The sequence below is a fragment of the Pelodiscus sinensis genome, chromosome 26 (assembly GCF_049634645.1).
Source record: "Pelodiscus sinensis isolate JC-2024 chromosome 26, ASM4963464v1, whole genome shotgun sequence".
Classification (NCBI taxonomy): Eukaryota; Metazoa; Chordata; order Testudines; family Trionychidae; genus Pelodiscus; species Pelodiscus sinensis.
In genome coordinates this window covers 5,969,959-5,986,238 of record NC_134736.1, presented here as the reverse complement: position 1 = coordinate 5,986,238, position 16,280 = coordinate 5,969,959, and the positions used below count along the sequence as shown (strand labels likewise).

General features: G+C 59.9%; 1 protein-coding gene across 5 annotated transcripts in view; it reads right to left on the bottom strand.

Moving 5' to 3' along the window:
• The window catches only part of MCAM (melanoma cell adhesion molecule), a 38,419-nt gene that overhangs the window by 17,831 nt on the left and 4,308 nt on the right, over positions 1–16,280 (bottom strand). The window lies entirely within an intron of this gene.

Below are 16,280 nucleotides of genomic sequence, written 5' to 3'. Positions count from 1 at the left end.
CCAGGGGCCTGGCTGCTTTCCCCTGGGTGGGCGGCCGGGGCGTGTGTCTGTCTTTTCGTGTCCGTCTGTCTGGGTGCGCGGGGGGAGTGATCCTGAGCCCTGGTGCAGGGGGTAACCCCTGGTCTCTGGCGGGGACCCCAAAAGCCGGATCCGGTCTGGGAGGGGCTGGCCTGGAGCGGAGGAGCGGCGATGTGTTCCCTCCATCTGCCCGGCCTCAAGCCCCGCTGCCCCCTGGGGCAGGAGCAGCTCCAACCCCCCCTCCCCCCCCGCCGGCCATGTGCCCCACACAGGAAGTGATTTCAAATCCACCAGGCAGGGCCTTGTCCACCGCTGGCCCCAACACAAGGGACCTTTGTCCCTGCCCGGCTGCTCCCGGCTCCAGAGGGGGGCACATGCAAGGCGGCTGCTGCGCAGGCAGGGGTCTCAGCCCTGGGGGTGGGTGACACAACTGGCAGCGTGGGGGGGGCGAGGGGAACGCAGCCCGAGCGTTGCCTTTTATGGAGAGGTGCAACTGAGGTCCCCCCGTGCTACAGGCCAGGGAACACATGGGGGGTCCAGTCTGGGGGTCACGGCGTACAGGACGCAGCCAGGGCCCACAACAGAGCAGGACATGGGGTCAAAGTAGCGGGGACACAGACAGGGCCACCTCCATGGCTCCTAATTCAATAGCTTCGCAATCACACCTGCCTGGCGAGCACCCGGCTAAGGGCAGCCCAGCGTCTCCTGCCTGGGTCTGTGCCCTCCCCTCCCCCTTTGGCACCTCCCAGGCCAGACCCTCATGTCCCGCACCATTTCGCCAGCGTCAGACACAGGCTCCTAATGCTTTCCTCCAGGGGATGCTAGCCCCATGCACCCCAGAGCATGGGATATGGGGGGGAGGGGCACAGATAATCCCCCGGCACCCCAGAGCATGGGAGATGGGGGGGAGGGGCACAGATAATCCCCCGGCACCCCAGAGCATGGGAGATGGGGGGGAGGGGCACAGATAATCCCCCGGCACCCCAGAGCATGGGAGATGGGGGGTGGGGCACAGATAATCCCCCGGCACCCCAGAGCATGGGAGATGGGGGGTGGGGCACAGATAATCCCCCGGCACCCCAGAGCATGGGAGATGGGGGGTGGGGCACAGATAATCCCCCGGCACCCCAGAGCATGGGAGATGGGGGGTGGGGCACAGATAATCCCCCGGCACCCCAGAGCATGGGAGATGGGGGGAGGGGCACAGATAATCCCCCAGCACCCCAGAGCATGGGAGATGGGGGGTGGGGCACAGATAATCCCCTGGCACCCCAGAGCATGGGAGATGGGGGGAGGGGCACAGATAATCCCCTGGCACCCCAGAGCATGGGAGATGGGGGGAGGGGCACAGATAATCCCCCAGCACCCCAGAGCATGGGAGATGGGGGGTGGGGCACAGATAATCCCCCGGCACCCCAGAGCATGGGATATGGGGGGTGGGGCACAGATAATCCTCCAGCACCCCAGAGCATGGGAGATGGGGGTGGGGCACAGATAATCCTCCAGCACCCCAGAGCATGGGAGATGGGGGTGGGGCACAGATAATCCTCCAGCACCCCAGAGCATGGGATATGGGGGGGAGGGGCACAGATAATCCCCCAGCACCCCAGAGCATGGGATATGGGGGGTGGGGCACAGATAATCCCTCGGCACCCCAGAGCATGGGAGATGGGGGGTGGGACACAGATAATCCCCCAGCACCCCAGAGCATGGGAGATGGGGGGTGGGACACAGATAATCCTCCAGCACCCCAGAGCATGGGAGATGGGAGGGTGGGACACAGATAATCCCCCGGCACCCCAGAGCATGGGAGATGGGAGGGTGGGACACAGATAATCCCCCAGCACCCCAGAGCATGGGAGATGGGGGGTGGGGCACAGATAATCCCCCAGCACCCCAGAGCATGGGAGATGGGGGGTGGGACACAGATAATCCCCCAGCACCCCAGAGCATGGGAGATGGGAGGGTGGGACACAGATAATCCCCCAGCACCCCAGAGCATGGGAGATGGGGGGTGGGGCACAGATAATCCCCCAGCACCCCAGAGCATGGGAGATGGGGGGTGGGACACAGATAATCCCCCAGCACCCCAGAGCATGGGAGATGGGAGGGTGGGGCACAGATAATCCCCCAGCACCCCAGAGCATGGGAGATGGGGGGTGGGGACACAGATAATCCCCCAGCACCCCAGAGCATGGGAGATGGGAGGGTGGGGCACAGATAATCCCCCAGCACCCCAGAGCATGGGAGATGGGGGGTGGGGCACAGATAATCCCCCAGCACCCCAGAGCATGGGAGATGGGGGGTGGGGCACAGATAATCCCCCAGCACCCCAGAGCATGGGAGATGGGGGGTGGGGCACAGATAATCCCCCAGCACCCCAGAGCATGGGAGATGGGGGTGGGGCACAGATAATTCCCCAGCACCCCAGAGCATGGGAGATGGGGGGTGGGGCACAGATAATCCCCCAGCACCCGAGAGCATGGGAGATGGGGGTGGGGCACAGATAATTCCCCAGCACCCCAGAGCATGGGAGATGGGGGGTGGGGCACAGATAATCCCCCAGCACCCCAGAGCATAGGAGATGGGGGAGGGGCAGCTAATCCCCCGGCCAGTCTCTCCCTGCCCCCATCTCCTGCCGGGTTTACTCCCGCTCTGTGGAAGGGGCCGGGAGGCTGGACAGTGCCCCCCGACCAGCCCGTTGACCCTGGCTCGCTCTCTTCCCAGCGGGTGTGGGGCGGGAGGGGGATCAGTGAGAAGGGCCCCGGCAACACTTGTACCTGGGGCTCCTGGAAAGAGCAGCAGTATTGATTGAGGCGCCTGCAGGACAGAAATTAGCAGCAGGCACAGAGAGGGCGACAGGAAGGGCGCTGGGGCCAGGAGGCCAGAGGAGTGCTAAGCCGGGGGCAAAGGGCATGGCTAAAGAGCGTGCAGAGGGAGAGAGACCTCGGCCGGGAAACAGGACACTGCAAAGAGTCCAGCAGGTGGGGAGAAGAGGGACGGGACTAGGGTTACCAGATGGCTTTCAAAAAAATACCGGACACACATGATCTCAGAATGGGGGGGGGGGGCGAAGTGGGGCTGGCCGGGGGAGATCCAGGGGTGGGGGGAAACCGACTGACGGGGAGTGGGGCTGGCTGGTGGGGAACCAGCTGGCGGGAAGCAGGGCTGGGCGGGGGAGATCCGGGGCGTGGACCAGCCAGTGGGGAGCAGGGCTGGCCGGGGGAGATCCGGGGGGGGGGGTGTGGACCGGCCAATGGGGAGCAGGGCTGGCCGGGAGGGGTCTGGGGGGAGTGGGGCTGGCCAGAGGAGATCCCGGAGTGGAGGGGGAGACCAGCCGGCAGGGAGCGGGGCTGGCTGGGGGAACCGGCCGGTGGGGAGCAGGGCTGAGCCGGGTGCACGCAGCCCCCGGGGTGCTACCTGTCCCGCGCACAGTCCCGGCAGGGCACACGGGTGAGTCCAGCCCGGGGATTCCATCCCGCCCCGGCCCCCCGCCCCTCTACTGCGTAGCTGTGTTCTGCTTGGCTGGTAGACGCGCTCACACAGTGCGCAACTCGGGGGCAGCCCGGGGACGTAGGTGACCTCGGCAGTTGCCTAGGGCGCTGCGTTTAGCACGGTGCCCAGTGATGACGTCACGCCATTGAGGGCTACGGAGGCGGGGGCGCCGATCGCGCATTCCGCCTAGGGCGCCAGTTGCTGGCAGCTCTCCTCGAGCCGCTCCTGGCGCAACTACATCCGATACTCACGATAACAATAAAACGTATTTACCTAGACAATACTGGACATTTCTATGTCCGGTATTTTCTCAATTTGTTTCCCAGACAGAAAGCTCAAATACCGAACTGTCCGGTTCAAAACCAGACACCTGGCAGCCCTAGATGGGACGGGCGTGTTTACCTGCGAGGGGAACAGACACGACCTGGCTGAAGCAGGGGGACGGGGGCAGGTTTGGGTGCCGTAAGGTTGGCCACAGAAAAGGGGGAGGCCTAGACCCAAGGGCGACAGGAAAAAGAAGAGGGGTTTCTGGGGACTGGAACATGCCAAAGACCGTCAGGGGAGAGGGGACAGTGACGACCCTTCCCAACAAGTATTCAACCCTGCACCCAGCAGGGCCTAGTTCAGGGGAAGGGAAACTAAGGCCCAAGGGCTGGGTGCGGCCCCCAGCTTGCCTAGATCTGGCCCCTAAGGCCCCCCTGCCGCCCCACCATGGGGCTGGACTAGCCTGGGGCGTGTGAGGGGAACGTGAGGACTGTCTTTCCCCCTCAGTCAGGAGCCATGCGAATGAGGGTTTGTTGGGTTTTTTTTTTTTTTTTTTTTTGCTTCTCACTTGTGTGCAGCCCCCGACTGATTTTTCGGTGGGTCAGCAGCCCCCGGCCCAAAAATGGTTCCCCACCAGCCCTGACCTACAGGGACACTGGAATGACCAGAGAAGTGAAGGAAGCTACAGTGGGAACTCAGGCCCGGAGGGAAAGGGGACTTGGGGACCCTGTGGGGCAAGTGAAGATGCTACAGGAGAAATCAGCCGCTGCAGGGCAGGCCTGGCCTGGCGTACAGGAGGGCGCGGTTCAGGGTGCTACGGACGAGCAGGGCAAGCCGGGTCTCTTGGAGGGTGAAGTGCTACAGGAGGGAGATGACCTGCCGGCCCTGCTCAGGCAAAAGAAAAGCTGGAGGCTGCCACGCCCATGATGGTGACGGGGTGTGGGTATGATTTGCTGTGTCGGCTCCACACCGGGCCTGAAAGGGTTAAGGTGGCTTGTTGGGCCAATTACCTGCCCAGGCTGCACCTGGGATTAATTAGCAATGAGGCTCAGCTGGACAGGGACAGGCGTGGCCTGTACAAAGCCCAGGCACTGAGCACAGGTGGGGGCAATAGGGAAGTGGTCTGCAGTCATGAGGGGAGGGGAATGGAGGGGCTGGGCTGGAAAACCCAGAGGTGGGGGAGCTGGAGAGGCTGAAGCCAGGGACAGATGAGTGCAGACCTTGCCTGCTGAGGGGAGGGTCCTTGAGATGGGCCTTAGAGTAGAGGTTAGGCCTGGATTCCCTGGCCACACCCTGGGGAAGTGGAACAGAGCAGGTGGTGGTATCAGGCCTTCTTGGGACAATTTGTGATGGCCTGGCACAAAAGAGGAGGCTGTAGCTCTTGGAGGACAGGCCCATGGTGAGCTAGTAGCAAAGCAGGGAGGCAGTGCACACACCTGGCCTGCCCCAGACTGTTCTGGTCACCCCATCTCATCCTAGATACATTAGACCCGGAGAAGGCCAAGAGAGGCAACAAAATGATGAGGATCTGGAGCAGCTTCCACATGAGGAGGGATTAAAGACTGGGATTGTTGCACTTGGAAAAGATGACTGGGAAAAGTGAAGAGGGAAGTGTTATTTGCTCCTTCCCATAATGCAACACCCAGATGTTGCTAATGAAATTAAGAGGAGGCGGGTTTAAAACTCTCACAGGGATGTATTTTCCTTTAGTGCCTGGGAAGCTAATGGAGCAAATAACTAAGCAACCAACCAGTGAACATCTAGGAGATAAGGTGATCAGTAACAACCTGGAATTGTCACGGACAAATCATGTCAGACCAACTAATAGCTTTTCTTTCACAGTTAGCCCTGTGGATGGGGGGAGGCAGTAGGTGTAGTGTGTCTCTTGACTTTAGTGAAGTTCTTGATGCTGTCTCAAACAAACTAGGGAAATACAACCTAAGATAAAGCTACTGCAAGATGGTGCATAATTGGTTGGAAAACTAAAAAAGAAGATAATGGAGATGGCCTATCTCCTAGAACTGGAAGGGACCTTGAAAGGTCATTGAATCCAGTCCCCTGCCTTCACAGCAGGACTAAGTACCATCCCTGACAAACTTTTGCCCCAAATCCCTAAATGGCCACCACAAGGATTGAACTCACAAGCCTGGGTTTAGCAGGCCAATGCTCAAACCACTGAGCACTCCCTCCCCCCTATTACCAGACAGTAGTTATCAGTGGTTTATAGTCAAGCCGAGAGGGCATAATGAGTGGAGTTCTGTACCACCAACCTGGGTGGTGTTGCAAGTGCTTTGGAAGGTGGGATTAAAATTAAAATGCATCTGGACAAATGGTCTGGAGTAAATAGGATGAAATTCAATAAGGACGAATGCAAAGTACTCCACTTAGGAAGGAACAGTTGCACGTCCAGAAAGGGAAGTGACTGTCTAGGAAGGAGTTACTGTGGAAACGGATCTGGTGGTCACAGTGAGCTATGAGTCAGCCTGTCGAGGGAGAAACAAAGATCATGTTGGGATGTAGTAACAGGAGTATTGTGAGCAAGACATGAGAAGACATTTTTCTGCTCTGCCCGGTGCCGACTAGACCTCAGCTGACGTACTGTGTCACTACATTTCAGAAAAACATGGACTAATTCCAGAAAATCTAGAGAAGAACAAAAATGTGTAACGGTTTAGAAACCATGACGTATGAGAGAAGATGGAAAGAGCTGGGTTTGTTTAGTCTGAAGAAGAGAAAACTAAGGGGGCTATAACAGTTTTCGAGTACATAAAAGGTAGCTACAAGGAGGAAGGAGCAAAATGATTCTCCTTAACCTCTGAGGATGACACAAGAAGCAAAGAGTTAAAATTGCAGCAAAAGTTGTTACATTGAACATTAGGAAACATTTCCCAACTGTCAGGGTGGGGAAACACTGGCATAAATTGTTGTGGAATCTCTGTCATTGGAGATATTTAAGAGCAGGTGAAAGAGACATCTGTCAGGGATGATCTGGATGGGAGTTAGTCCATGAATCCAGGGGGCTGGACTAGATGACCTCTCAGAGTCCCTTCCAGTCCTACGATCCTTCATGCAACACACAGCCAACCTGTGTAACTCATTGCCAGGGGATATTGTGAAGGCCAACATTATAATGGGTTATTAAAAGAAGAATTATGGAGACTAGGTCCACAATGGCCATTCGTCATGGATGTAGCTCCATGCCTGAGGTGTTCCAAAGCCTCCGACTGCCAGATGCTGGGATTGGATGATGGGGGGTGAATCACACCATAACTGCCCTGTTCTGTCCATGCCTCCTGAAGCATCTGGCACCGGCCACTGTCACCAGGCAGGAGGATGGGCCGATGGTCTGACCGTTCTTACGTCGGGAGAACAGCCAGTTCTGTTTCCCTGCGTTGCCCCCCTCTACTTCAGGAGCCACCTACAGCCCGACCTCCCCTTTCAGAGGCAGTGCTGGCTCTTTGGGGGCTGTAAGCAGGAGCATTTTTACCCTTTACATACTAAAAAAGCAAAGGGAGGGGGAATCGCCTTGAGCTGCTTGGGATCCCAAGAAATTGCTTAGAGGGCTCATGCCCAATGCTGGTGTTTTAATTTGCTTTGCTCTGCCCCTCTCTGCCCAGAAAGCAGAATCTTGGGGCACTAGTCCTCCCTGGCAGCCTTTGCGCTGCTAGCAGACGGCAGCATGTTCTCTCCTTGGCTGGCGCCTCTGCCCAGGGTGAGGGGCCCTGGCACAGCGCCACGGGGTTACCGCTCACAGCAGGGTGCCTTACTCAGCTCAGTGAGACTGTGGGAGGGAGGAAAGACCTCGATACGGCCCGTCCGGGGGCAGAGAGGCGGGTGGTGCAATGCCCCGGGGTGACAACAGGCCCTGGCCGCTACATCTCCTCCCTGCTGGTGAGAAGGACGCAGAATCAGGGAGCTCCCGGTGACTCAAGCAAGCGGCACAATGGCTGCGTTTTTGTGGCCAAGGTGGGGGGTGACCAAATCCTGTCGTCACCCGCCACCCACGGGATCCACGGAAAGGCCAAGCATGAATGGGGCATTATGTCAGCAGCAGAAAGCACGGGACCCGCTTGGCAAGTGCGGGGGCTGCCCTAGCCGCACGCCAGCCGGGCACTAGGACCCAGGGCTGCTGAGCAGTACAGCCCTGTCACCCTCCCGTCTCCAGCATCTAGCCTGAGTCTGAGAACCCCAGGGCTGGAAGAGACCTCAGGAGTCAGAGTCCAGCCCCCTGCCCGAGGCAGGACCCAAGTACCCGATGCCTGGCACGAAGGGGGAAGGCAGAGCCCTTCCATACCCCTCGGTGCCACGGCAGGGGTGGGCAATAATTTTTGCACGGGGGCCATTTTGAAGTGGTCCTGGGCTATGCCGGAAGGGGGCGGGGCCTAAACCGGAAGAGACGTGTCTAAACCGGAAGAGGCGGGGCCTAAACAGGAAGAGGCGGGGCCAGGATGCTTCTGAGCTTCCCCATCCCCAGGCCCTGATTGGTCTGGGGGTGGGAGAGCCCCGTTGCCCCCCCCTTCCCAATAGGCACCCATGCCCTTGGCAGGGCAGGAAGAGGCTTCACACACTCCCCCAGCCCCCAGGCCAATCAGGGCTTGGGGGTGGGAGAGCACGTGACGTCTCCTCCTGCCCCGCGAGCAGCACATGGCGCCCCTAATTGGCCTGGGGGTGGGGGAATGGCAGGGCCTCCGCGGGCCGGATCCGGCCACTGGAGGCCCTTTTACCCACCCCTGTGCGACTGTACAGTAGGACCCCCCCAGGACCAGACGGCACTGACCCACAGGAACTCACAGACGAAGCTGCAGAACTACTCCATGAAGTCTGTAACCGATTGCTGAAATCAGTCTCTCTACCAGATGCTGGGAGGACAGCTAACACGATGTCTGTTTATTGCAATACTGGCAATTACAGGCGGGCTGGCCTGACTTCTGTACCAGGCAAATGGGTTGCAATTACAGCAAAGAACAGAACTGTCGGACCCGTCGATGGAAATCATTTGTTCGGGAAAAGTCAGCATGGCTTTTGTAAAGGGAAACCGCGCCTCACCAAATAGAGTGACAATTCTTTGAGGGAGTCAGCTAAGGCTGAGGATAAAAGTGATCCAGTGATTTCAGTAGACTTGGGTTTTCGGAGAGCTCTTAAGCAAAGTCAGGAGTTCTGGGATAAGAGGGAAGGTCCTCTCGAGGACTGATAACTAGTTAAAAAAAGTAGTAGAGATGTAGCCGTGTCAGTCTGGTCTTGATGAAACAAAGTGCTGCATAGTCCTGTCTTTTATTTTCGTTAAAAAAAGACAGAAAACTAAGGGGAGGAATAAAGGTATCGGGACCAGCGCTGTTCAATGTATTCAGAAATGAACTGGGAAAGCAGGAGGTGGCAAAACTTGCCGACAGTATGAAACGACTCAAGATAGTTAAGGCCAAAGCAGACCGGGGAAAGTTACAAAGGGATCTCACAAAACAAGGCAACCGGGCAAGAAAGTGGCCGATAAAATGTAATACACATCGGAAAACACAATCCCAACTACACAGACAAAATGGCAAGGTCGAAGTTAGCTGTCACCACACCAAAAAGAGCTCTGAGAGTCACGATAGTTCTCAGAAAACACGCGCTGCATGTGCAGCAGCAGTCAAAAAAGAGAACAGAATGTAGGAACCATTAGAAAGGGATAGACAATCAGACAGAAAATAGCACGTGAATTCACGAGGTATGCCCACCCCTTGAATGCTGCCTGCGGTGCTGCTCACTCCGCCTCAAAGAAGATAAATTCGAATTGGAAAAGGGACAGAGAAGGGCAGCAAAAATGATTAAGGAGATGGAAAAGCTTCTGCGTGAGATGAGATTAAAAGGACTGGAACAGTTCGGCTTGGAAAGGAGACAACTAAGAAGGGCTATGACAGAGGCCTATGACATTGTGTCTGTGTGGAGAAGGTGACTAAGGAAGTGTTATTTAATCCTACACACCACAAGAAGCAGAGCGCACCCACTGAAATGAAGAGGCAGCAGGTTTGAAACAACCGGAAGGAAGTATTTCTGCACACAACACACCTGTGGAACTCCTTGCCAAAGGATGCCGTGCTGGCCAAAAGTATAACTGGGTACAAAAAAGACCTAGATACATTCATGGAGGGTGAATGCATCAGTGACTATTAGCCAACATGATCAGGGATCACTGGGATCCCTCTGCCTTTGATGCTAGGAGTGGATGACAGGAGATGGATCCCTCGATAATTGCCTGTTCTATTTATTCCCTGTGAAAGGCCCGGCACTGGCAGCTGGCAGCAGACAGGATGCTAGGCTGGATGGTCCACGGGGACGGCTCATTCTGGCCATTCTTACGTTCTAATGACCTAAAACCAGTGAGGCCACTGGGTCTGGTGTCCAGCGTGTGGCGTTGTGCCCAGGTTGTGTGGCTGGGCCTTTCGTCTCCTGGACGTCCTACAGCTGCCACACAAATGGGGGCAAAGGAGAGGCAGCCGGGGGCAACCCATGCCAATGTGCCCTCAGCCCATAATAAAGCAGGAAGCCCCCAATCCACCCTGGAAGGACAAGGGTGAAAGGATCAACACCCCTTCTCCACACTCACAGCAGTGTTGGGCACCTGGGCTCTCCCCATATTCCCCTCTGAGTCTGGTCCTTCTGTGACCCATGCCAGAGGCCTGTGACGCTGCTGAGCTGCCCAGAGTGGAGCCGGGGGAGGGCGCTGAGAGCACAGGAGGAAGAGAACAGCAGGGAAACACCTGTCCAAACGTCTCCCGACAGAACCCCCGGAGCGAGCTGAAATCAGGGGTGGTGGAAACAGAGGACTCTGTGCCCTACATCAGGCATGAAGTGGCGGACAGATACTGAGGGGGTGAGATATTCCACCCATCACTGCCTTGGTGGGGCCATAAAGAGACTTGTGTGGAAAAGGACAACGGCTGGAGGCTGTCGGTACAAGCTTCTCCATCATGGCTGCCATACCCATCATCCTTTGGGGCCTGGGACCATTTCTGTCCTAACCCTGAGGGACACTGTGCCTAGACTGCGTCAGACAGCACCCTGCCGGCTCCAGCTGTGACCCAAACCCCACGAGAGACAAACACAGCTGGACTTGTAACAGCTTCCGCAAGAACAGCAGCTCCAATCCCGCCCAACCAACGTCTCTCTGCCCCCCAATGACTAGTTATTGCTGCCTTTCGGTCTGTCAGATGTGTGTGTGTGTGTGTGGGGGGGTGTCCTTCTAACCCCTCCATCTCAGCAAGGGCCGTTGTTACAACAAAGCCTCGCTCCCTACCCTCTATTCCAAGGCGGCCACCATATTTCTCTCTTTCCTTTCTCTTTAGTGAGACGTTGGATTGTGTTTAATGGGGGCTTTGCCATTTTGGGAGGCTGAACTCTGGATGCCAAACCCTACACAGGTTAATGCTGGGTATTAACACCGTTAGCCCATTGAATCCATCTAAATTAATGCGACTGAACCGCTGATGGGGATAAAGGGGGCTGCTCCAGCCCCCTTACCCTGGGATCCTGCACCCTGCCTTGCCAGAGCCAGCCCTGTGTGACCTTGGCAAGCCAGAGTCTCCAGGTTCCTCAGATCTTGTAAAACTGGGCCAGGCCTGATGGTTCCGGCCGCTTGGCACTGCTGCGAAACCGGCCTGCACCTTGCAGGATGGCACCCGGGAGTGGGGGGCCGAGGGATACTGGCAAGGTGACGGGGCGGGGGCTGGGCTCCACAGCTCATGTGTTCCCGGCCTCACAGTGGTAATGGAGCGGCTGGCCGGACTCCAGCGTGCTGGGGAAAATGTAATAGCTTATCGACCCGGGGCTGGCAGGAGCTGGGAAGCAGAGATGCTTCCCGCACTGACGGGCACAGGGACGGTAAACAAACCCCGCCTGTAAACAAGGTGGCTCAGGCCAGCGTGAGGGGCCCTGGGACGGAACCCCAGCCCAGCTGTTCCACGGCACAGACAGGGACCTCAATGGGTCTGACAGCAGGGCCGGATTTGGCCCCCATGGGCCAGCTGAGCCCCGGAGGGCAAGGGAGGCAGCCAGCCGCCGGGCAAGCACACCAGACGGGAGCGGGACTGCAGGAAGGGACAGGAGGAAGATGATCTCTCCTGCTCGCGAGGGAAGAGGAGGAGGCTCTGTGCCTTGAGGCAGCTCAGCAAGGGGGAGGTGTGGGGAGCGATCCTGCCCAGATTGGGGGACAACCTGCTCGTCAGGGACCCCCATCTCCCACGGAGCCCGAATGAGCCATTGTGGCCATACACACACCCTCACACACCCCAGCTGTGCTGCATCTGGGGCACCCATGCTGCTAAACCAGAGCCCTCGAGCCCCGCTCAGGCAAACAGAGAAGTTTGCTCAGCAAACACTCCACGGCTGCCCCAAGCACCAGCCCTCCCCGGCACCAGCTAACACCTGGCAGCCCTTCCTGGCTCACTCCCCCACAGCCCAGCATTAACCCTGCTGGCTGCACGGTTCCCAAGGAGACCATCTCACCGGCCCAGGCCAGCCTCTCGGGCCTAGAGACCGGTCACGCTGCCTGTTTGTCCACAGCCGCCCGCTCGAACCTGAGCTGAGACCCACCACACTTGCTACATACGTGGCCACCACACAACTGCCAGAAAGCGGCCACTTGCTTGCTCCTGACCCAGCAGCAGCCCAGAGTGGAAACTGTATCTCCTTCCAGGTAGCCCGAGGCAACCCAAACCCAGGAGAAGGGAGAGATAACTCCCTGCCGATCCCCTGCCCCCACAGTCTGGAGAAGGGTCCCAGGCAGCCCCCAGAGCACAGGGATTTTGGGAGACAGGGGGTGCTGGGACAGGGCTTGAATGGGCTGTGGGGAAGGCTAGCAGAGTGGGTTTCAGAGCAGCCCAGGAGACCGGGGGGCTGGGAAGGGGGACAGGCTGTGAGAGCAGAACGAGGGAAATTGGGGGCAGACGACTACGGTCCTGGGGCTCCCCCTCTTCCCTGCCCTGCTCAAGCCCCCCAGGCATAGAAATGGGGCTGTGGGCAGCAATGCAGCCGGAGCGCTGAGTGCCCATTAGGCAGGGAATGAGCCGAGGTTAGCAGGAAATGAAGGGAATCATTAACGAGCGGCAGAGGAAGCCTCAGAGAATGACCAGGCCACAGAGCCCGGGGCAGAGCTGCTCTCTGCAGAAGAACAGCCTTTTCCCCTGCTGCCTGCGGGCCTGCCCCTCCGGACCGCGGGCGATGGACCAAGGCCCCCATGTTGCAGCTTGGGGGGCAGCCTCGGGGAGACTCCCGCCCTGCCAGCTGCATGACCCCAACGAGGAGAGGTGGCTCTGGACCTGTGGGGCAGAGACGGGCTGTGGGCACTACAGCGCGGGCACGGAGGACGCTGGCGGGGAAGCGGGAAGGAGCAGGCCCAGCTGCTGCTGGCCAGAGGCTCAGAGAGAACGAGCCAGCTGCCCCGGCCCCCAGCCTCCGGCAGGGATGAGGAGCCCAGCCCGTGCCGTGAGCTCAGAGCCCAAGAATGCCCAGCGTCTGCCGCCCGCCACGAGCCGAAGAACGTCCCTTTTGTGAGCACCCGGGCACACGGGCCACGCCCCGCCGTCGGCACGTCCGCATGCCTGCTGCCCAGAGAGAGGCTGGGCACCACGGTGAGGGGCTGAGCTGAGTTGTTATGGTGGGCAGGGGCAGGACTCAGGAGCATGTGTGTGTGTGTGGGGGGGGGGGGAAATCTCCCACCATTTCCCCACCTCTTCTCTGGGCAGCTCACTGGCTCAGGTTGGCAGTCTCACGCCCTGCTGTTCAGGGGCCCCTCTGACTCACGGCTTTGATCCCTCCTGTGGGGTGGAGGGAGCGGCCCAGGGCTGTGTGGGGCAGACTTAGAGGAGAAGGGCCGAGGCCCTGAGCACTGGAGGGGGAGCCTCGGGACAATGACGGCATTGAGGGCGCAGTGCTGAGGAGCGGGACGGAGGGCATGGCCGGGGCGACCTGAGGAACAGAGAGACCTTTCTCACAGCCGCCCCCCTCACGCCCACCAAGGGGGAGGGGTCCCCGGTTCCAAACCCCCAGCAGCCAGAGAGGAGCCATCTATGGGTCTAACAGCCCCACCGCTGCAGGCTGGAGAGGTGCTGGGGATGCCCCCGTCACTCAGCTGGGCAGTCGGGGGTCTCCTGGCTTTTGCGGCCAGGCTCAGCGAGGAGGGGGATGTGGAATGGGCAGGCTGGGGGCCCTGGCTTCGTCTGCGCTCAGCCCGGTTGGCTGGGCTTGGAAGCGCGGGGCACAGGATGGAAAAGGGCTGGGAAATGGGAGAGTCCCCGCCTCAGACACCCCTGCCGGTGGCCCACAATGTGGGGGAGGCCCCGGGCAGAGCCCAAGACTCAAACACACAACTCAGGGGAGAGCCCAAGGGCTGAATGGACCCCAGAGCTCCCCTGACAGACCCCCCCCCCCCCCCCCCCCCCCGAGGCCTGCTTGTCTGGGCTGTGACCCGGGACTCAGCGCAGGGGCCAAGGCAGGACTAGCGCAGGGCTGGCCTCGCGCCGTTCTCCCTCAGCCCAGGGCAGGAGCCAGGGCAGGCCGCGCCTCCCCCTCAGAGCAGCACAGATAGTCATGGCTGAATCAGGAATGTCCTGGAGGCCTCTGTGCAGCCAGGTACCGATCTCACTCACCCCACCCCATGCACAGGAACCCTGCCCCCGGCTGCCCAGCCGCTCCTAAGCACCCCCTGCCCCCTTGTTTCCACCCCAGTCCTGCAGTCAGACGATCCCCCCCTGCGCCCCCAAGGGACAGCATCTCGCAGGGCTGTGGCCACCCGCTGGGACACGCGGAGGATGCTGAGGGACATGCCCAGAGGGGACCAGTCACCAGGAGGTGCCACGGGGCAGCTGGTGCCTAGCAACTCTGGCATCAGCCTCTTCTAGCAGAGGGCCCTGCAGGGAGCGTCCCACCCCATCCTAGCCTCCTCCAGCTGGGGGGGCTATAGGGAGCAGGACAGGAGCGGGGGGAGCACCCAGCCCCTCCCTGCACAAAACTCCCAGAACCAGCCTGGCCAAAAGGCAGACGAGCCCCACGAAACGTCCTCACCAGCCTCGGGGGAGGGCGAGGACCCAGCCAGCGCTTTGCACCCCGAGCCCCCTCGCTCCCAGCTGCCTGGCACGGTTTCAAAGAGAGCCCTGAAGATTTACGGCTTTCAACTGCGAGCGCGCCGTTCGCTCCTGCGCCTTCCAAGCTGGCTCTGGAGCATCCGGCCTGGAGCCAGCGCTGCGTGCGAACAAAGATCGGCCTTTTTCACTTCAGGAGGAGAAAACGCCCCCTCCCTGGCTCCTGCAGAGCCCAGCCCCCACTGGCAGGGCTGAGGTGGGCCGGCAGGGGTCCAGCCCATGCCTGGAGCCAGCCCTGCACTTAACAGGAGTCGTAAAACACTTCCCAGAGGCCAGGCGAAAGCCCTGATTGATGGGCGCCAGCCCTGCCCCGGCACCCTGGTTGGGCCCCCGCACCTGGGTCATGCAAAAAACTCCCTCCCCAGGGAGCCAGGCCAGGGAAAGCAGGGGGCCTGTGGCCAGATGTGGGAGCGGAGCTTTCCGAAGTGCTCCTGCTGCTGCCGTGAAGCAGGGGCTGCTCCTTTCGTGCGGCTGGTCAGAGCTGTCTGGAAGGCGCCGCATGGCTCAGCCCGGCCTCTCCCCCAGGAGGGGCAGGATCGCTGCGCCCTGTCGCGCCCAGGGAGGCGCAGGAGAGGGGGAGCGATTTGCCCGACACGGCGAGTTAGGAGGAAAGCGGCGTCCTCGCTCTCACTCCCTTGGATCAATTCGTTCCGCCCCTACTGCGAGTTCCAGTCCCCCTCGCCCCAGTCCAGTGCCAGCCCTCTAGATCGGCATCTAGTTCTCTGGATGCACACACAGGGACCACTAGCCACGCCAGGGCAGGGGCGCGTCCGTCTGCAGACCTGGAGAGACGTCCCAGGCGCTGCAGCTACATCCCGTGCGAGGGGTAAGATGAGCCGCTGCACGGGGCATGGCTGGGCCACCTTCCCAGCAGCACCCCGCCAGGCACATGCCGCAGCCCTGACCTGAGAGGGCGCCCCCTACTGGGGGAGGAAGAATTCTGTCTCTGCTGCAACGCGCAATGCTCCGTCCCGTAGTGGGGGCTGTCCGTTAAGGCCCGGGCGAGGCCCCGTCCGAACACTCCGCCCCCACCACTGCGGCGGTAACAGCTCTGAACCGGTGAAGTGCTCCGCAGCCTGGTCTCGGTCCCCTGCTCGGGGTGACCGGCTAGCCGCGATGTGCAGAGAGGCAGCTCGGGGGCTGGCAGCGGGGTTTCACCCGGGGTCGTGGGAGCAGAACGCAGCCTGGGAAACCCTGAGTCAGAAGGCGGGTTCACGAGGCTGAGCCTTGATTATCCACATTCGGCTCGCCTGGGAGTAGGATGGGATGTAAACTTGGCCGGGCTGAGTGGGACAGGCATGGCCAACCGATCGTCTCTATGGAGCCCGGGGAGAGGGCTGGATGAATGAAATACCCCCACACAAGCTGGGGCAGAGATCAGCTCTCCGC